This window comes from Oratosquilla oratoria, chromosome 35 (genome assembly GCF_046742065.1).
Source record: "Oratosquilla oratoria isolate Oo_2021 chromosome 35, ASM4674206v1, whole genome shotgun sequence".
NCBI lineage: Eukaryota > Metazoa > Arthropoda > Malacostraca > Stomatopoda > Squillidae > Oratosquilla > Oratosquilla oratoria.
Window position 1 is genome coordinate 1847050 of NC_134811.1, and position 15029 is coordinate 1862078.

Consider the following 15029-nt stretch of genomic DNA (forward strand, 5'->3'; position numbering starts at 1 on the left):
AAAACCACCTCCTTCCACACCTTTGCAAAAAAAAAAAAAATAAATAAATAAATAAATAAATAAATAAATAAATAAATATATACATACATATACCAAAGGCTTTTTCCCCCTTACAAAGGAGGTAGCCAAAAAAACAAAGGCATAAAAGCCATCCCCACCCATTCCATCCCTAATACACTCCATTCCCCTCCAAATAAAAATAAATAGATGAATAATTGAATAAATAATAATAATTGTCACCATATAATAATTTTTAACAGACACAGTAACCCTACCATCTCTTCACACTCTTCTCCTAAAGACAAAACTTCTTTCAAAACTGTAACCTTCTCGTTCTATACACAACATGACATTACAACGCTCCCATATCTTAAAGATAGTCACGGTTCAAGATTTAGCTCAGATTCCACAAACCTGCCACCTCACTTCATATCCTCGTTGCTATTTCCGAAATAGGAAAATATCACCAACAGATACAGAAACACTGCTCCGAAGCACTGTATGATGACAACATGGAAGGCGACTTTGGAAGTTAGTTTTACTGATTGATGGTTTTTCTTAGTAAAGAATAGAAGACAACAATTACGAGGTTATTGCACAATAGTGAACAAAATACACAAACGCACACATTAAGGTACTCACGCATCCCCCCACACACAAACGCACATGTAATACACACACAAACACACATGTAATACATACATACACACAAACACATGTGTAATACATACATACACACGAACACACATGTAATACAGATATACACACAAACACTCACACGCATATACTGTATAAACTTGTACTTAGTTATATATATGAATATATACATATCCATATACAAAAACATATGCATGATCATATATGCACACGTTTCGGTCCAAAACATACTGGGTTTAAAAAAAAAAAAAAAAAAAAAAAAGACACCCGGACTTGAGAGTCTGATAGTCTAATGTCATCTATATCTGATAATGAAAAATTCGAAAAGATAATGCTTATATTTTGGCTATATTTAGACGTTTTTATTTTTATTTTCATTTGTTTATTTAATTTTGCTAGTAACGACGAATGCGACAGCTATTAGCAGATAAGGTAATGCATGATCTCTTCCTACTTCTCGTGTACACACAAAACCCCGAGAACATTCCGCCGTCCAACGAGATACTTCTATTTTCAATTTCTATCCATCCAAGATGGAGCATTAGTTTGAACTCATTGATGAGTTGAGACCCTAATTTGACAGTTGCAACTTTCCACAGTTGAATAAAATCGCCTGGCGACACAATGTTGCAAGAATTGAGTTGATGCAGTTACTTGTATACCTGCGCATATCCTTGTTTGCGGTTTGTGGTTTGCGGTTGCGACAGTGTGAGTTGTTTGATAATTATATTCGCAATTGTAGATAAATATAGAAGCACGGCCATGCATACGTTCGTGTTTATGAATAGACATAAGTATGAAAGAAATATAAACGTTTTAATGAGTTTATTTCTGTTTTTTGTCATGTTTGTATTCGTATGAACGTTTCTCTCTGTTAGATTACAGTTGATATCATCCTAATATATGCAAGTCGTTTTTAAGTAAATTAGTTACAGTTTAAAAATGTTGACGGTTTTATGATAGCAAAAAGCGTTCACTCGTTCTAGGAAAACGTTACTCACCAGATTCACATATGTACAGTGGATTTGCGTCGCTGTTAGTCATCCCACGGAGCGCCACGCGGGAAGGGAACAGGTCGTTGAGTAATCACACCTGCAGTTCTCGTCCACCAATCCTCGTTCTCTCGGTTCAAATGCGTCACGAGAACTCAGAAGACGTTAATTGAGAGGACGTGCCTGTAGAAGGACCCCCTATTCGGCTAACGAGACCCCACGAGTACTTCTGAATCATGCTCCCTTGTGTACAAACGTGTGACAAAATTTTCAAATTTTCACATTGAATGAGAATCAGACAAGAAACAATGGTCTCAAACTGTCCGGAAATAGATTCAATTTGGAAGTAGCTAGAAACAACTTTGCCAACCGTGTAGTTAATGAATGGAATAAACTTCCTGCACAGGTAGTGCAATGTAGTTCAGTTCGAAGCTTTAAGAATCAATTAGATAAACACATAAGCAAGATGCTGTAATGATTATAATTTATTTTATATTATTTGATTTTGTTTTGTTATCATTTGTCTGTTTGATTTTCATTTATTATTAGTTATGTCAATTTATTATTATTTACTATTTACCTGTTTGTTTATTATCTAACTATACCTATGCATTTATTTATGTATTTTATTTGTTATATACATTATCATATTTTTTATTTATTATCTTATTATTATTATGATTTTTTCGCATCCGACCTAGATATGGACCAAAAGGTCTCCTGTCGGCATGCTCCGCCTTTGTAATCCTTTGTAATCCTTTGTCTGCAATCGAACGACTTGGCTGCAACTGATGACGCATTTCGCTTGGTTGGAGACACATAGGTAGGCTACCTTGTTGCTGAGCCACGCGAAGACTGGAACCAAAGTCGACACAAGAACAGGGCACTTCAGTCCAGAAGGAAAACTGATGATATTACGTCATACGATGTAATGCAAAAGTGGAAATTAGCCGACCTATATAATACAACGGACACCTAGCGCACCTGCTCATGTTATATCGTTGGTCCTCTACTGAAGTGAACTGTCCTGTTCTTACAAAGACCTTGACTGGAACATGCTCTCCCTGTCTTCCTCGACAGAGTTACTAATGATGAACACTTGTTAAAATTGCCACTGAAAGACGTACGTCAAAGAGAATCATCTCCTCTACCCTGGTCTTCAAAACTCATCAAGACCCTCCATATAGAGGTGCAGCCCCGATGGCAGGTACTCGGTCTCCAGCCCGGACTCGAAAAGTATCTTTATTTGTCTATAACAGAGAGAAACATTTTATGTCTGAATCCCCCGCAGCATCTGTATGAACACCTGCATACGAATAGGATATGTGGTTCGTCATCTGTCAACATCTGTCTCAAGAAAAATATCTTTTGTCAACGAACTGTCGAGTTCACAAGTGCAAAACTGAATATAGAGAAGGCTGGTCGGACTTCATTTTGGAATTTGTTGTTTCTCTATGGTCCCCAAGTCTCATTGAAGACATTGATAGATTGAAAAGAGGGCAGCTGCAAACCACACAAAATTCACACTGAATATAAAAAATAAGCCATACGAAAACCTAAAAAAAAAAAAAAAAAAAAAAAAAAAAAAAAATATATATATAAATATATTTATATATATATATATATATATATATATATATATATATATATATATATATATGGAAACTCAAGTGGAAATTAATGAAAATCCTTGATAATCTAAATGAAATCGAAAACATCAATATTGAACATGTTTTAACAATAAATACTAACAATACGAAATATATTGTCCTGAAGCTCTAAACGTAGGTTAAACATGGAAGTAAGTAAAGACAATTTTGCCAACAGCGCAGTAAGTAAATGGAAGGTTCTACTTGAGGCAATTAAATGTAATACAGTTCGAAGTGTCAAGATTCATTTGGATGAACATTTATCTCTTTTTTTTTATTCGATCCCATTACGAGACGAAACGTCTTATGTGAGCGTGTTTTTATTATCTTTGTTTATTGTAACTCCGTGTATACACATACACACACATACTTATACAGTAGACACGCAGACACACATATTGATCCAGTACACACACACACACACACACACACACACACACACACACACATATATATATATATATATATATATATATATATATATATATATATATATAATATTGTTGCGACATTCTGACAAGTTGACGTAAGTGGGAGTAGGAAACACAGGAGTCTTAGTCTTAGTCTATATATACATACATATACATGTGTATGTATATGTGTGTGAATGTTTGTGTATTTACCTCATTGTAGTATACAAGAAAAGAGCAACGCTCACTGGGTCTCCTATCCTACTTTCCAATTTTATCATACCTGACCTCCGATCCATGCACAGTTCTAACTTAGTCTATATCTGTGTATACATTGTGACGAATGTGGATAGGAGGTAAGGGAACACGGGCTGAGGGAAATACTTTTATTCCTGACTAGTTTCGCCTGAGTGGCTTCTTCAGAGGAATATAGTTTGAAGTCAAGTTGGTCAATATATATGGCAAAAGAAGGAACGTGGCAAAGTGTCAGGTTGGTCCCCCACTCGACCTCATCTTCCTCTGAAGAAGCCACTCAGGCGAAACTAGTCAGGAATAAAAGTATTTCCCTCAGCCCGTGTTCCCTTACCTCCTATCCACATTAGTCTATATCCTTAGTTTCCGACGATCGTATTTAGTTTTGAATTCATGTATTGTTCTATTTGGACTATATCACCTTCTAAGCTATTCCACATATTTATGCATTTATATGGATAACTGTATTCCTTCACTTCCTTTAGACATGTAGGCTTCCTTTACTTATTCTCATGCCCTCTTAAACTCCTCTTATCCTTAATCAAGAGAACTGCTTTTTTCAGCGTGTGTGTATGTGTGTGCGTGTGGTTCACCATGGTCTTGGATCACGTGTTGGACTCGTGATCGACAGCTATTTCCCTCATGGAAGAGAGCTCAGAGATCATATATGACCGATCTGTGGGTAATGTGACCTTACACGCACACGCACACACCCAACTCCCAGCCCACGAGAGTTGGAGTAACGACTCGCAGCGCAGTGATACTGAAGTTATTTCAGCCTGGGAGGGATTCGAACCCGGACCGCGGTAGTGGCAGCCGTGTGGATGTGTGTGTGCGTGTGTGCATGCGCTCACTCGCTCGCTCGCTCGCTCGGTCGGTCGTGTTTACTTATACATTCTGATAAGCCCACCTCGCCATTCTCATAACCTCCCGTTGCTGACGAAGATGCGAAGTAAATTGTTGCCGAGTCTCTTCACTCAACGCGTCTCAGGCAATCGCCAAGACATTCGATCTCCCGACCGAACTTTCTCCACACGACCGACCTGCCACCTCTCTCACCCCTGCGAGGTCGCCACTTAACCTCTCAGGTGTTGTCGAGGGTGAGGGGTGGGGGGCCACTAGGAAGACGGAGAGGGTACATTGGACCATGAAACAGAACCCCCAAAACTCCAGGTCCCCCGCTTGGGGTAGTCACAAGTGTTTTCATGCGTGGTTAATGCGAAAATTGTAACTCTTCTTTGTACCTTTGCGTTGTATCGAACTGCCGCTACCGTGAGTCATGCTTCCGTGCAGGTGCTTATATATATATATATATATATATATATATATATATATATATATATATATATATATGTGTGTGTGTGTGTGTGTGTGTGTTCATGATCTGTATTTTTGTGCGCGTGTACGTGTGTATATTTCCTTTATATAAATAGTTATATAAAAACGAGACCACTATTTTTTCATTATATGAAGAAAGATATTGGGGGAACAAAGACAAAAGGAAAGAGATATACAGAGGGAGATAATGGAGGGAGACGTGGAAGAAGGAAGGGAGGAGAAAGATTTAAGGAGGGAGAGAAGGAGGGAGGGAAGGAGGGAGAGAAGGAGGGAGAGAGAGATAGGGAGAGAAGGAGGGAGGGAAGGAGGGAGAGAAGGAGGGAGAGAGAGATAGGGAGAGAAGGAGAGAAGAGGAGAGAGGGTGGGAGGGAGCGAGGGAGGGAAGAGGGATAGAGGGAGAGAAGGAGAGAGGGGAGAGAGAAGAAAGGAGAGGGAGAGTGAGAAGAAAGTATAGAGAGAGAGAGAGAAAGCAAAGGAGGGATGGAGATAAGGAAGGAACTAAGGGAGGGAGGGCATTTGTAAGGAGGAAGGGAGGGAGGAAGGGAGAGAAAGAAGGAGGATGGGAAGGAAGACGGGAAAAAAAAAAAAGAGAGGAAGACGGGAGAGTGGGAGGACGCCAGCCTCATGTCGAAGAAAAATTCCCGAAGTTCCTCGAAGACCACTTCGGAAGACTTCCGGACTCCTCCTTCTTCAGGTCGTTCCTCCGCTCGAGGGGCTCGTTAGGGGCGCTGGCAGTGAAAGTGAAAGACGTGGGGACGTGCAGTGGTCGGGTTTCGGGTCTGGGGGAGTGAGTGACGGAGAGAGGGAGAGAGGTAGAGAGGGAGAGAGAAAGGTGAAGGGCGGGTGTCTTGATCACGAGTCAGAAGGATTATGTGTCGGGTCTCCGCTCGGTTCGTCCGAACGAAGAAAAGATATTCTTCATTTTCACTCTTATTTTCTATCTTCCTATCCTATTCTACCAAAACAATCGTTTCTTACGAAGAGGTACAAAACAGGAAAAGAACATACTCGTACATGATCAACGAGATCAGCAATCACGTCTAAATATCAGCGAATTTGTGTAGAAAACCCGCGCTTCGTTTATATGTGTTATGACTTTCGATCGTTGTGTTAAAAATCTATACTGGCGGAGAGATCTGTAATCTTGTACGTTACCCTCCCTCAACCCTAAGGCACTCTAAGTCCACGGGGACACCTCTATACTGAATAGAATCACCTGAAGTTAACCAAAATAAAATCTTTAAGGGGAGACACCAATGGAATTGGGTTACTTGAGAGTGTTTTTGCTCCCTGTTGCCCTGGGCAGTGTTAACCTAGCTTGACCTCAGCGCCCTTTGTAGTCAGGTTTGAGCAGCAGAACAACCCTGTCGCATCTGGCTACAGAGAATACATCTGCTACATAATTACAAAAATCAACCCTTTCCAACACCCCCTGAAGTTTATTTCAGCAGCCCAGGTTAAGAAATACAAACACTCGTCCACTTACGATGAGTTTTGGGTTCCGAAAAAATCATCGTAAGTCGAAAAATCATAAGTCGAAAAATCGTAAGTCGAAAAATCGTGAGTCGAAAAATCGTGAGTCGAAAAATCGTGAGTCGAAAAATCGTGAGTCGAAAAATCGTGAGTCGAAAAATCGTAAGTCGAAAAATCGTGTGTCGAAAAATCGTGTGTCGAAAAATCGTGAGTCGAAAAATCGTAAGTCGAAAAATCGTAAGTCGAAGAATCGTAAGTCGAAGAATCGTAAGTCGAAGAATCGTAAGTCGAAGAATCGTAAGTCGAAAAATCGTAAGTCGAAAAATCGTGAGTCGAAAAATCGTGAGTCGAAAAATCGTGAGTCGAAAAATCGTGAGTCGAAAAATCGTAAGTCGAAAAATCGTAAGTCGAAAAATCGTAAGTCGAAAAATCGTAAGTCGAAAAATCGTTAGTCGAAAAATCGTCAGTCAAATAATCGTAAGGGAAAGTGTGTACGAGCCTTGTGGGACATCTTAATAAGTTTAGTAAAATCTTTCTTCAAGATTCTTGTCACACATTCTAGATTCTCGTCGTGAATTTGAAAATCTGGGAGACGACTTCGCCTACAGTATTCTAGACTTCCCTAAGTCTAGAATTCAACAATGTGTCTAATATTCGCATAAGTTTGATTTCTCGTAGTTCGTCTTTCAGCTTCTCAATACAAAACCCCAAAAGTGGTTTGATGTTTGGAGATTCAAAAAATAAAATATTGTAACCAAAGTCGTTTCGACTCAAACTCACTCAAAAGAGAACGCAGATTCTGAATGTTTTAATCGAGATTTCTGGACGCTTCAGAGAATCCAAGAGGACAATATCGAAACTGAATAAAACAGTCATTTCTAAGTCTGTCCTAGTTAAAGATAAGTTTTGCTCGGCACGATTATCTCTCTAGAACGCTAATTCTTTGTTTTTGAATGGCGTTGTTTTGGTCGGTGCATTTATCGCTCAACGATCATCGTTCATGGCTTAACGATGATCGTCAAACGACTATCTAGAACGCTAATTCTTTGTTTTTGAATGTGAATGTTTTGCTTCGAGCGACTGCCGCTAGAGTCGCTAGAAACAAAGCGTTCTAGATAATCGTTTGACGATCATCGTTGAGCCATGAACGATCATCGTTAGGCGATAATTGCAATGAGCAAATCGTACCTTAATCACTCGAACACTTTCAGCTTTGGTTTCTCTTCCACGTTTGAATCTTGTGCAACGTAAGATGAGTCTTCAATACTCTGATGACAACGGACAAAGACTTGATAATGTTTTTTTTCTTCTTTTAGTTAACCGCGATTCTTTTTTATTTGTTTGAACTTTGTGAACAAAAGTCCTGACCCATTCGGTACAGGAGTTTTAATTCTGGACTTGTAACGGTCGTTCATGATTATTCGATCTATATATTTTCCTTTTCAAGAAAACACTATTTATCTTAAGATAAATACTGTATAGAAAAGAATATTTGTGTTATGAAATCCTTAGGTTGTTTTAAAACTTTTGTCCACCGCTGTACCATGTCCAACACGTTTATGCAAGAAGACTAATGAATTTCCGTACCTTGAGTTTGAAGAGATTTTGTTTAATCTGTCGCCAGACGATTTTTTCCGTGATGGGGACGCTGGTAAATAGAGACCCGACGTCCAAAGCCCACTCACTCGAACGCTATTGCTACTTTTTCGATCTTCTTCCGAACACGTAATTTTATCTTCTTGATGAAGCAAGGCAAGTGTATGGAGCAGAACACATGTGTTTGGAGCTGATGTTCCGTCACGCATTTCTTTGAACACCTGTGAACACTTACAGACATCTGCAAACACCTGCAAATACCCAGACACCTCGGTCTCGTCTTCCTGCACCTCTCCCATTCCAAGCTTCAACTCCAAGGCTTTCCTTTCAACCTCGTCCTCCAAGATCGCCCTCCTTCCACATTAGCTTTCCCATTCTGGTCTCCAACACTTTTCTTCTATCTCACCCTTCAACCTCATACTCCAACATCACCCTTGAACCTTTGCCACTGTTGTCATCCTCCAAGATCATCCACGAACCTCATGGTACAAGTCAATACTTCAATTTCTCCCTCAGACTCCTACTTCAACCTTTTCCTCCGACCTCCTCCTCCAACTCTTGTATCAACATCACCCAGCTTCCAAGGTCGTTCTCCAACTTTCTTCTTTAACCTCCCTCCACCAACTTCACCCTCGAAACTCACATTGGCCTCACCCTTGGTGCGATCTCACCCTTAGCCTTTTTTTCTCCAACCTCCTCCTCCAAACTATCTCCCTCCTATTTTACACTCTAGCTTTCTTAGAGCAGCATCCAGCCTCCAAACTCATCCTCCCAGGTTACGCTTCAAGCTCACCCTCCAAAATCAGGGTTCTGAAGACTGAATACACACACACACACACACACACACACACACACACACACACACACACACACACACACACACACACACACACACACTCACACACATATATATATATATATATATATATATATATATATATATATATGGGAGTGGCATATATAGCAGTATAGCAGGAGAGAACTGTGTTGGAGGGAGTGTGAATGGAGTGGATGAGGAAGAGGACAAGAAATAGTAGAAGAAAGAAGGAAAAACAAAAGGGACGGGAAGAAAAGGAGGCAAATGAAGAAAAGGAAGGAGGAGGAGGGTAGTGAGGAGAAAGAGGAGGATGAGAAGGAGACTGAGTATTAAGAGGAGGGTGAATAGAAGAGAGGATGGGGAGAAGGAAGAGAGTGAGGAGGAAGAGGGAGGTAAGAAAGAGAGGGAAAGTGAGAAGAAAGAGGAGGGTAAGCAAAAGGAGGAAATTGAAGATAAAGAGAGTAAGGAGAAGGAGGAAGATGAAGAGAAGGAAGAGGAGCAAAAGAAAGGTAAGAGGGAGGATGAGAAGGAGGGTGAGGAGGAGGAGGATGGTGAGGAGAGGAGGAGGAGGAGGAGGAGGGTGAGGAAAAGGAGGAAGATGAAGAGGAGGAGGATGAGCAGAATAAAGGTAAGAGGGAGGAGGAGGATAAGAAGGGGGTGAGGAGGAGGAGGGCGAGGAGGAGGAGGAGGAGGTTTAGGAGAAAGAGAAATGTGGGAGAGGAGGAATGTGTTGAAGGACTCGAGGGAGGAGGAAATGCAACGAAGGGAAAAGTGAAAGAACCTGTTGCTATGGGAACCACATGACCGACCCCAAGCGAAAGGGACCACTGGGCCGTCGTTCCACCCACCCCCCTCCACTCCCCCTCCACTCCCCCCCCCCTTCCACGGGTGAAGGGTGAAGGGGGACCATCACGGTACGGAGGAGGAGGAAGAGGAAGAGGAGGAAGAGGAAGAGGAAGAGGAGGAGGAGGAAGATGATGATAATGATGATGATGATGAGGAGGAGGAGGAAGAGGAGGAGGAGGAGGAGGAAGAGGAAGAAGAGTTGTATGGAGTTACACAGACAAAAGAAGAGCGACAGACCTTTTGGTCCTTGCATGGCTTTTTCGGTATGAAACCTATTATTGATGTTATCATTACCATTACTGTCACTACCATTATCATCATTACTGCATCATTATTATCACTGTCATAATTATTAATTTTTTATATATTTTTTCTATTTGTTTAGGAAGAGGAAGAGGAGGAGGAAGAAAAGGGAGAAGGAGGAGGAGGAGTAGGAGGAGGAGGAGTAGGAGGAGGAGTAGGAGAAGGAGGAGGATGAGGATGAGGATGGCGAACATATGAACATAAGAAAAGATGAGACTGCAAGAGACCATAAAGCCTATGCTAGGCAGTTCCTTTCCACATGTCATCCTTATCAATAAATTTATCTAATCTTCTTTTAAAGCTACCAATTGCTTCAGAGGAGGAGGAAAAAGAGGAGGAAAAAGAGGAAGAAGAGGAGGAAAAGGATTAGGAAGAGGAGGAAAAGAAGTAGGAAGAGGAGGAAAAGGAGGAGGAGGAGGAGTAAGGAGGAGGAGTAAGGAGAAGGAAAAGGAGGAGGAAGAGGAGGAAAAGGAGAAGGAAGAGGAGAAAAAGGAGGAGGAAGAGGAGTAAAGAGGAGGAGGAGGAGGAGGAGTAAGGAGGGGGAAGCATAGGAAATGACAATTAGAATAATAAGAATAGGAATAGGAGGCAAGGAGAAAATAAAAATTATTATGATGTGTTTGGAAGCAGTTATTACACGGGATTATAACATTATTAATTAAAACAAATGTAAATGAACACTAGAACTCTATAGGTTCATTTATTTTCTATAATGAACAAGATTATGACAGTTCCCTTCCATCCCTCTATTTATCCATATCAACTTCCCTTGTCCACTTTTTTTTTTTTTTTTTCTACATATGGTGGACAAATGTTCACCACCCAGACAGACAAATGTACCCTACACATGTGAACAGGTGTCCTTAATTAGAACCCTCATACTTGTCTCTTCAGGGATTACTATAATTGTACTTAAGCTTTGTTATCGACATCTGTGCACTTTGGTAATGCTATAACGAGTCTGACGTTGTGCCGTAAATATAGGTTTTATTCTCACATGTAATTATCTCTGACGTAAGGCATATTTACACGCGCACACACACACACACACACACACACACACACACACACACACACACACACACACACACACACACGACTCGGTGGCGCGGTTGATAGAGTACTGGACTGCCAGTACGGAGGTGCTGCAGTACCTGGTTCGAATCCTGCCCAGGGACGAAATTATTTCGGTATCGCTGCGCTTCGGGTCGTTACTCCGACTCTCGTGTGCGGGGAGTGGGGTGTGTGTGTGTGCGTGTAAGGTCACAGCATTACCCATAGATCGGTCATACGAGCTCTGAGCTCTCTTCCGGGAGGAAAATAACTGTCGATCACGAGTCCAACCCGTGATCCAAAGACCAAGGTGAATCACTCACACACACACACACACACACACACACACACACACACACACACACACACACACACACACACACACACACACACACACACCAAGGACTTTTCCCCCCTTACCAGGGGGGTAGCCAAGTCGAAATGCAAATATCAATTCCCACCCATTCCACTTCCATCCATCACCCTTTCCATCCTCTCATTCTAACTTCTCATGAATGATGGGTTATCTATTTGTTGTAGTAGCAAATTTAGACTACAAATTTGTTGTAGCTCTATTTGAGAGATCCTACAACACCTGTATATCGCCCACTGCCCGGGGTCAGAAGCAATGCAGCAGGACACAGCACCTCCACAGCAAGCCCTTCGGGCTGCGTCAAAATATCATTCACACATAATCAGTCCCTTCCCCCACCATCCCCCACCCTCCTCTTTTCCTTGTATCATACTATCATGTATACACAATTATTATCTACTTACCCATATCTCCTGCCTTCTTTCTTCCTTGCTCAACAGACACTCCTCTTGCTGAACGCAATATATATATATATATATATATATATATATATATATATATATATATGTAATATATATATATATATATATATATTATTGTTCCGATCAATATCAATAGAGGATACGCTATGTTGCCGATTTCTACATGAAAAAGTGTCAATCAAAATTGTCAAACCAACACCATATGCACCATGATTCTCCCTGTAGATGATAGTGAGTCCATATTGTATTCGATTTATTTTGATCTGGCCGAAACTTCCTTCAAAGGTGTCGCTGAAGAATTGGATATTAGTTTTCGAAATTTTTCTAATTCCAGTTCATCGTAATTTCTTCGTGATAAGGTCTTCCTTTTTTAAAGACTTGTTCTTCAACGGATGTTATGAACTTTGTTCTTTAATGAATATTTGCCAGTTTAAAATTAACTTAATGGAGATATCAGGACTTGCCCACCAAACCGTAGAGGTACCAGGAACAACAACACAAAAGACGACAGCAACGACGACGACAACGACGACGACGACAATGATGACGACAACGATGACGACGACGACGACAACGACGACGACGCGACAAATTTCAGAAACGACGGCCCCAACAAGAAAGACATCGAGTCGTCCCAAAAGTAGGAAAATGGAGAGAAATTAAAAAAAGGGGGGGGGGGGGAAGGTTGTCGAAAAGTGAGATTTCTGATCGAGGTGACCCACAGTTGTGATAGATGATAGCAAGTTTAGTGGTTTTGTCTATCGAAGACTGGAACAATTGACCAAGTTGAGGCAAGGAGTACTTGTAGCCTTGGGAACCTACGGGTGATCCACAGTAGCGAATTACAAAATGTCGACATTTTGGTTATGTGATCCCACACGCAATGGCAAAAGAACATATAAAGAAATATATGAATAGACAAACAGATAAATGAATAAGTAAATATGTATGTAACTAGATGAACAGGTAGATAATAAAGTAAATAAATTTATAGATAGACAAATGATCAGTTAAACGAATGAATAGATAAATATTTAAATAAAGATAAATACATGAATAGATAGAAAAAAAGGGAGATAAAAAAACGCCCACAGATCAAGCGCTTGTATTTGCCCAACCAGACTCGTATTTGTATCAACAAAAACATTCATTAATTCAAAACTTATTAGTTTCGTAGCAACTAGAAGTCCTGCTAAAAACGTAAAAGTTCTTAGGTCACTCGAGTTACATGTATAAAGCAGGGCCCTCACGATCAATATTATTGCGCAATATTCCGTATTGAAGAGGCAAGCGTGTTTGGCCTGTTCATTTGAAATCTTCAATATATTGTGTCATTCATCAATATCGTCCCTACACCGTCAATAATATTGTGCAATACGAAATATTGCGCAATACTGTTGATCGTGTAGGGCCCAATTAAAAAATATATTCTAACAATAAGGAATGTAAGGTTCTCTCCGTAGCAACTATGAAAGAAATCCTGTAGACAGACTGACACACACACACACACACACACACACACACACACACACACACACACACACACGCACAGACCTTGTTCTCACCTGTGTTAATTGTTATAAATTCTCGTCCGTCATGAAACGTCCAACAATGTGGAAATTGCCCGTTATGGCTGGAAGCGACGATATTTCTGGTGTCGATGAAGACGTGAGAGATGAGTACTTTCATATAACACAAACATATCTCTGAGCATCTGCTGCCTCTTCGTGTATGTGTGTGTGTGTGTGTGTGTGTGTGTGTGTGTGTGTGTGTGTGTGTGTGTGTGTGTGTGTGTGTGTGTGTGTGTGTGTGTGTGTGTGTGTGTGTGATTCACCACTATGGTCTTGGATCACATGTCGGACTCGTAATCGACAGCTATTACCCTCCCGGAAGAGAGCTCAGTGGTCATGTATGACCGATATATGGGTAATGCTGTGACCTTACACGCACACACACACACAACTCACTGCCCACGAGAGTTGGAGTAACGACTCGCAGGGCAGCGATACTGAAATTATTCCAGTCCTGGGCGGGATTCGAACCCGGAACACTACCCCTACGCCATCGAATCGTGTGTGTGTGTGTGTGTGTGTACACGCGCGCGTGTGTGTATGAGTGAAATGTATTACCATTTACTGTATCTAACCGTACATATGTTTAAAGGTAATTGACATAATATAATTCGAAGCTTTAAATTTTGCTTGGATGTACTTATACATTCGAGTAAGATTTTTCTTTTTTTTTTCATTATAGATCAAAAAGTCCTGTCGGTGTATTTTATTATTTATATTCGTTGTAGTGTATGCATATATTAATTTCGTGTGTGTGCATGGAAGCGTGTGTATAATCATAAATCTTAGGGTTAATGTAAAGAATTGGAACTTTTACTTGACCTGCTAAAAAGTCCACAAAAATGCACGAAACCTTATGACACTACCATACGAAAGAAACTGAAATCCATGCTCTGCATAGTCACTTGGACGAAAATTTACGTAAAGCATCGAGCCTTTCGTACTGTTGGTTCATGTCACCAGGCTCCTATTTCTAATCTTCTTATAAGGGCGATTATCCCACTCGATTATTAATGATAATAGTCCTTATTAAGTTATGATTTTATTCCTAACACGAGGAAATGTATACATTTCCTTTTAGCTAATCCCAAATGATTAACTTCAGTTAAAAGCCCGCGGACTCGCCCCTGAACGACGTTTTGATGGACCGTGACCCCTATTTAACCCAGATTCGTCCCTCAACTGTACAAAATCTCCTAGAATAATTGTTTCCAAACTAGGGGGCGCAACCCCCTCAGGGAGGGGGTGGGGAGCATACAAGGGGAGGAGGGACGTGA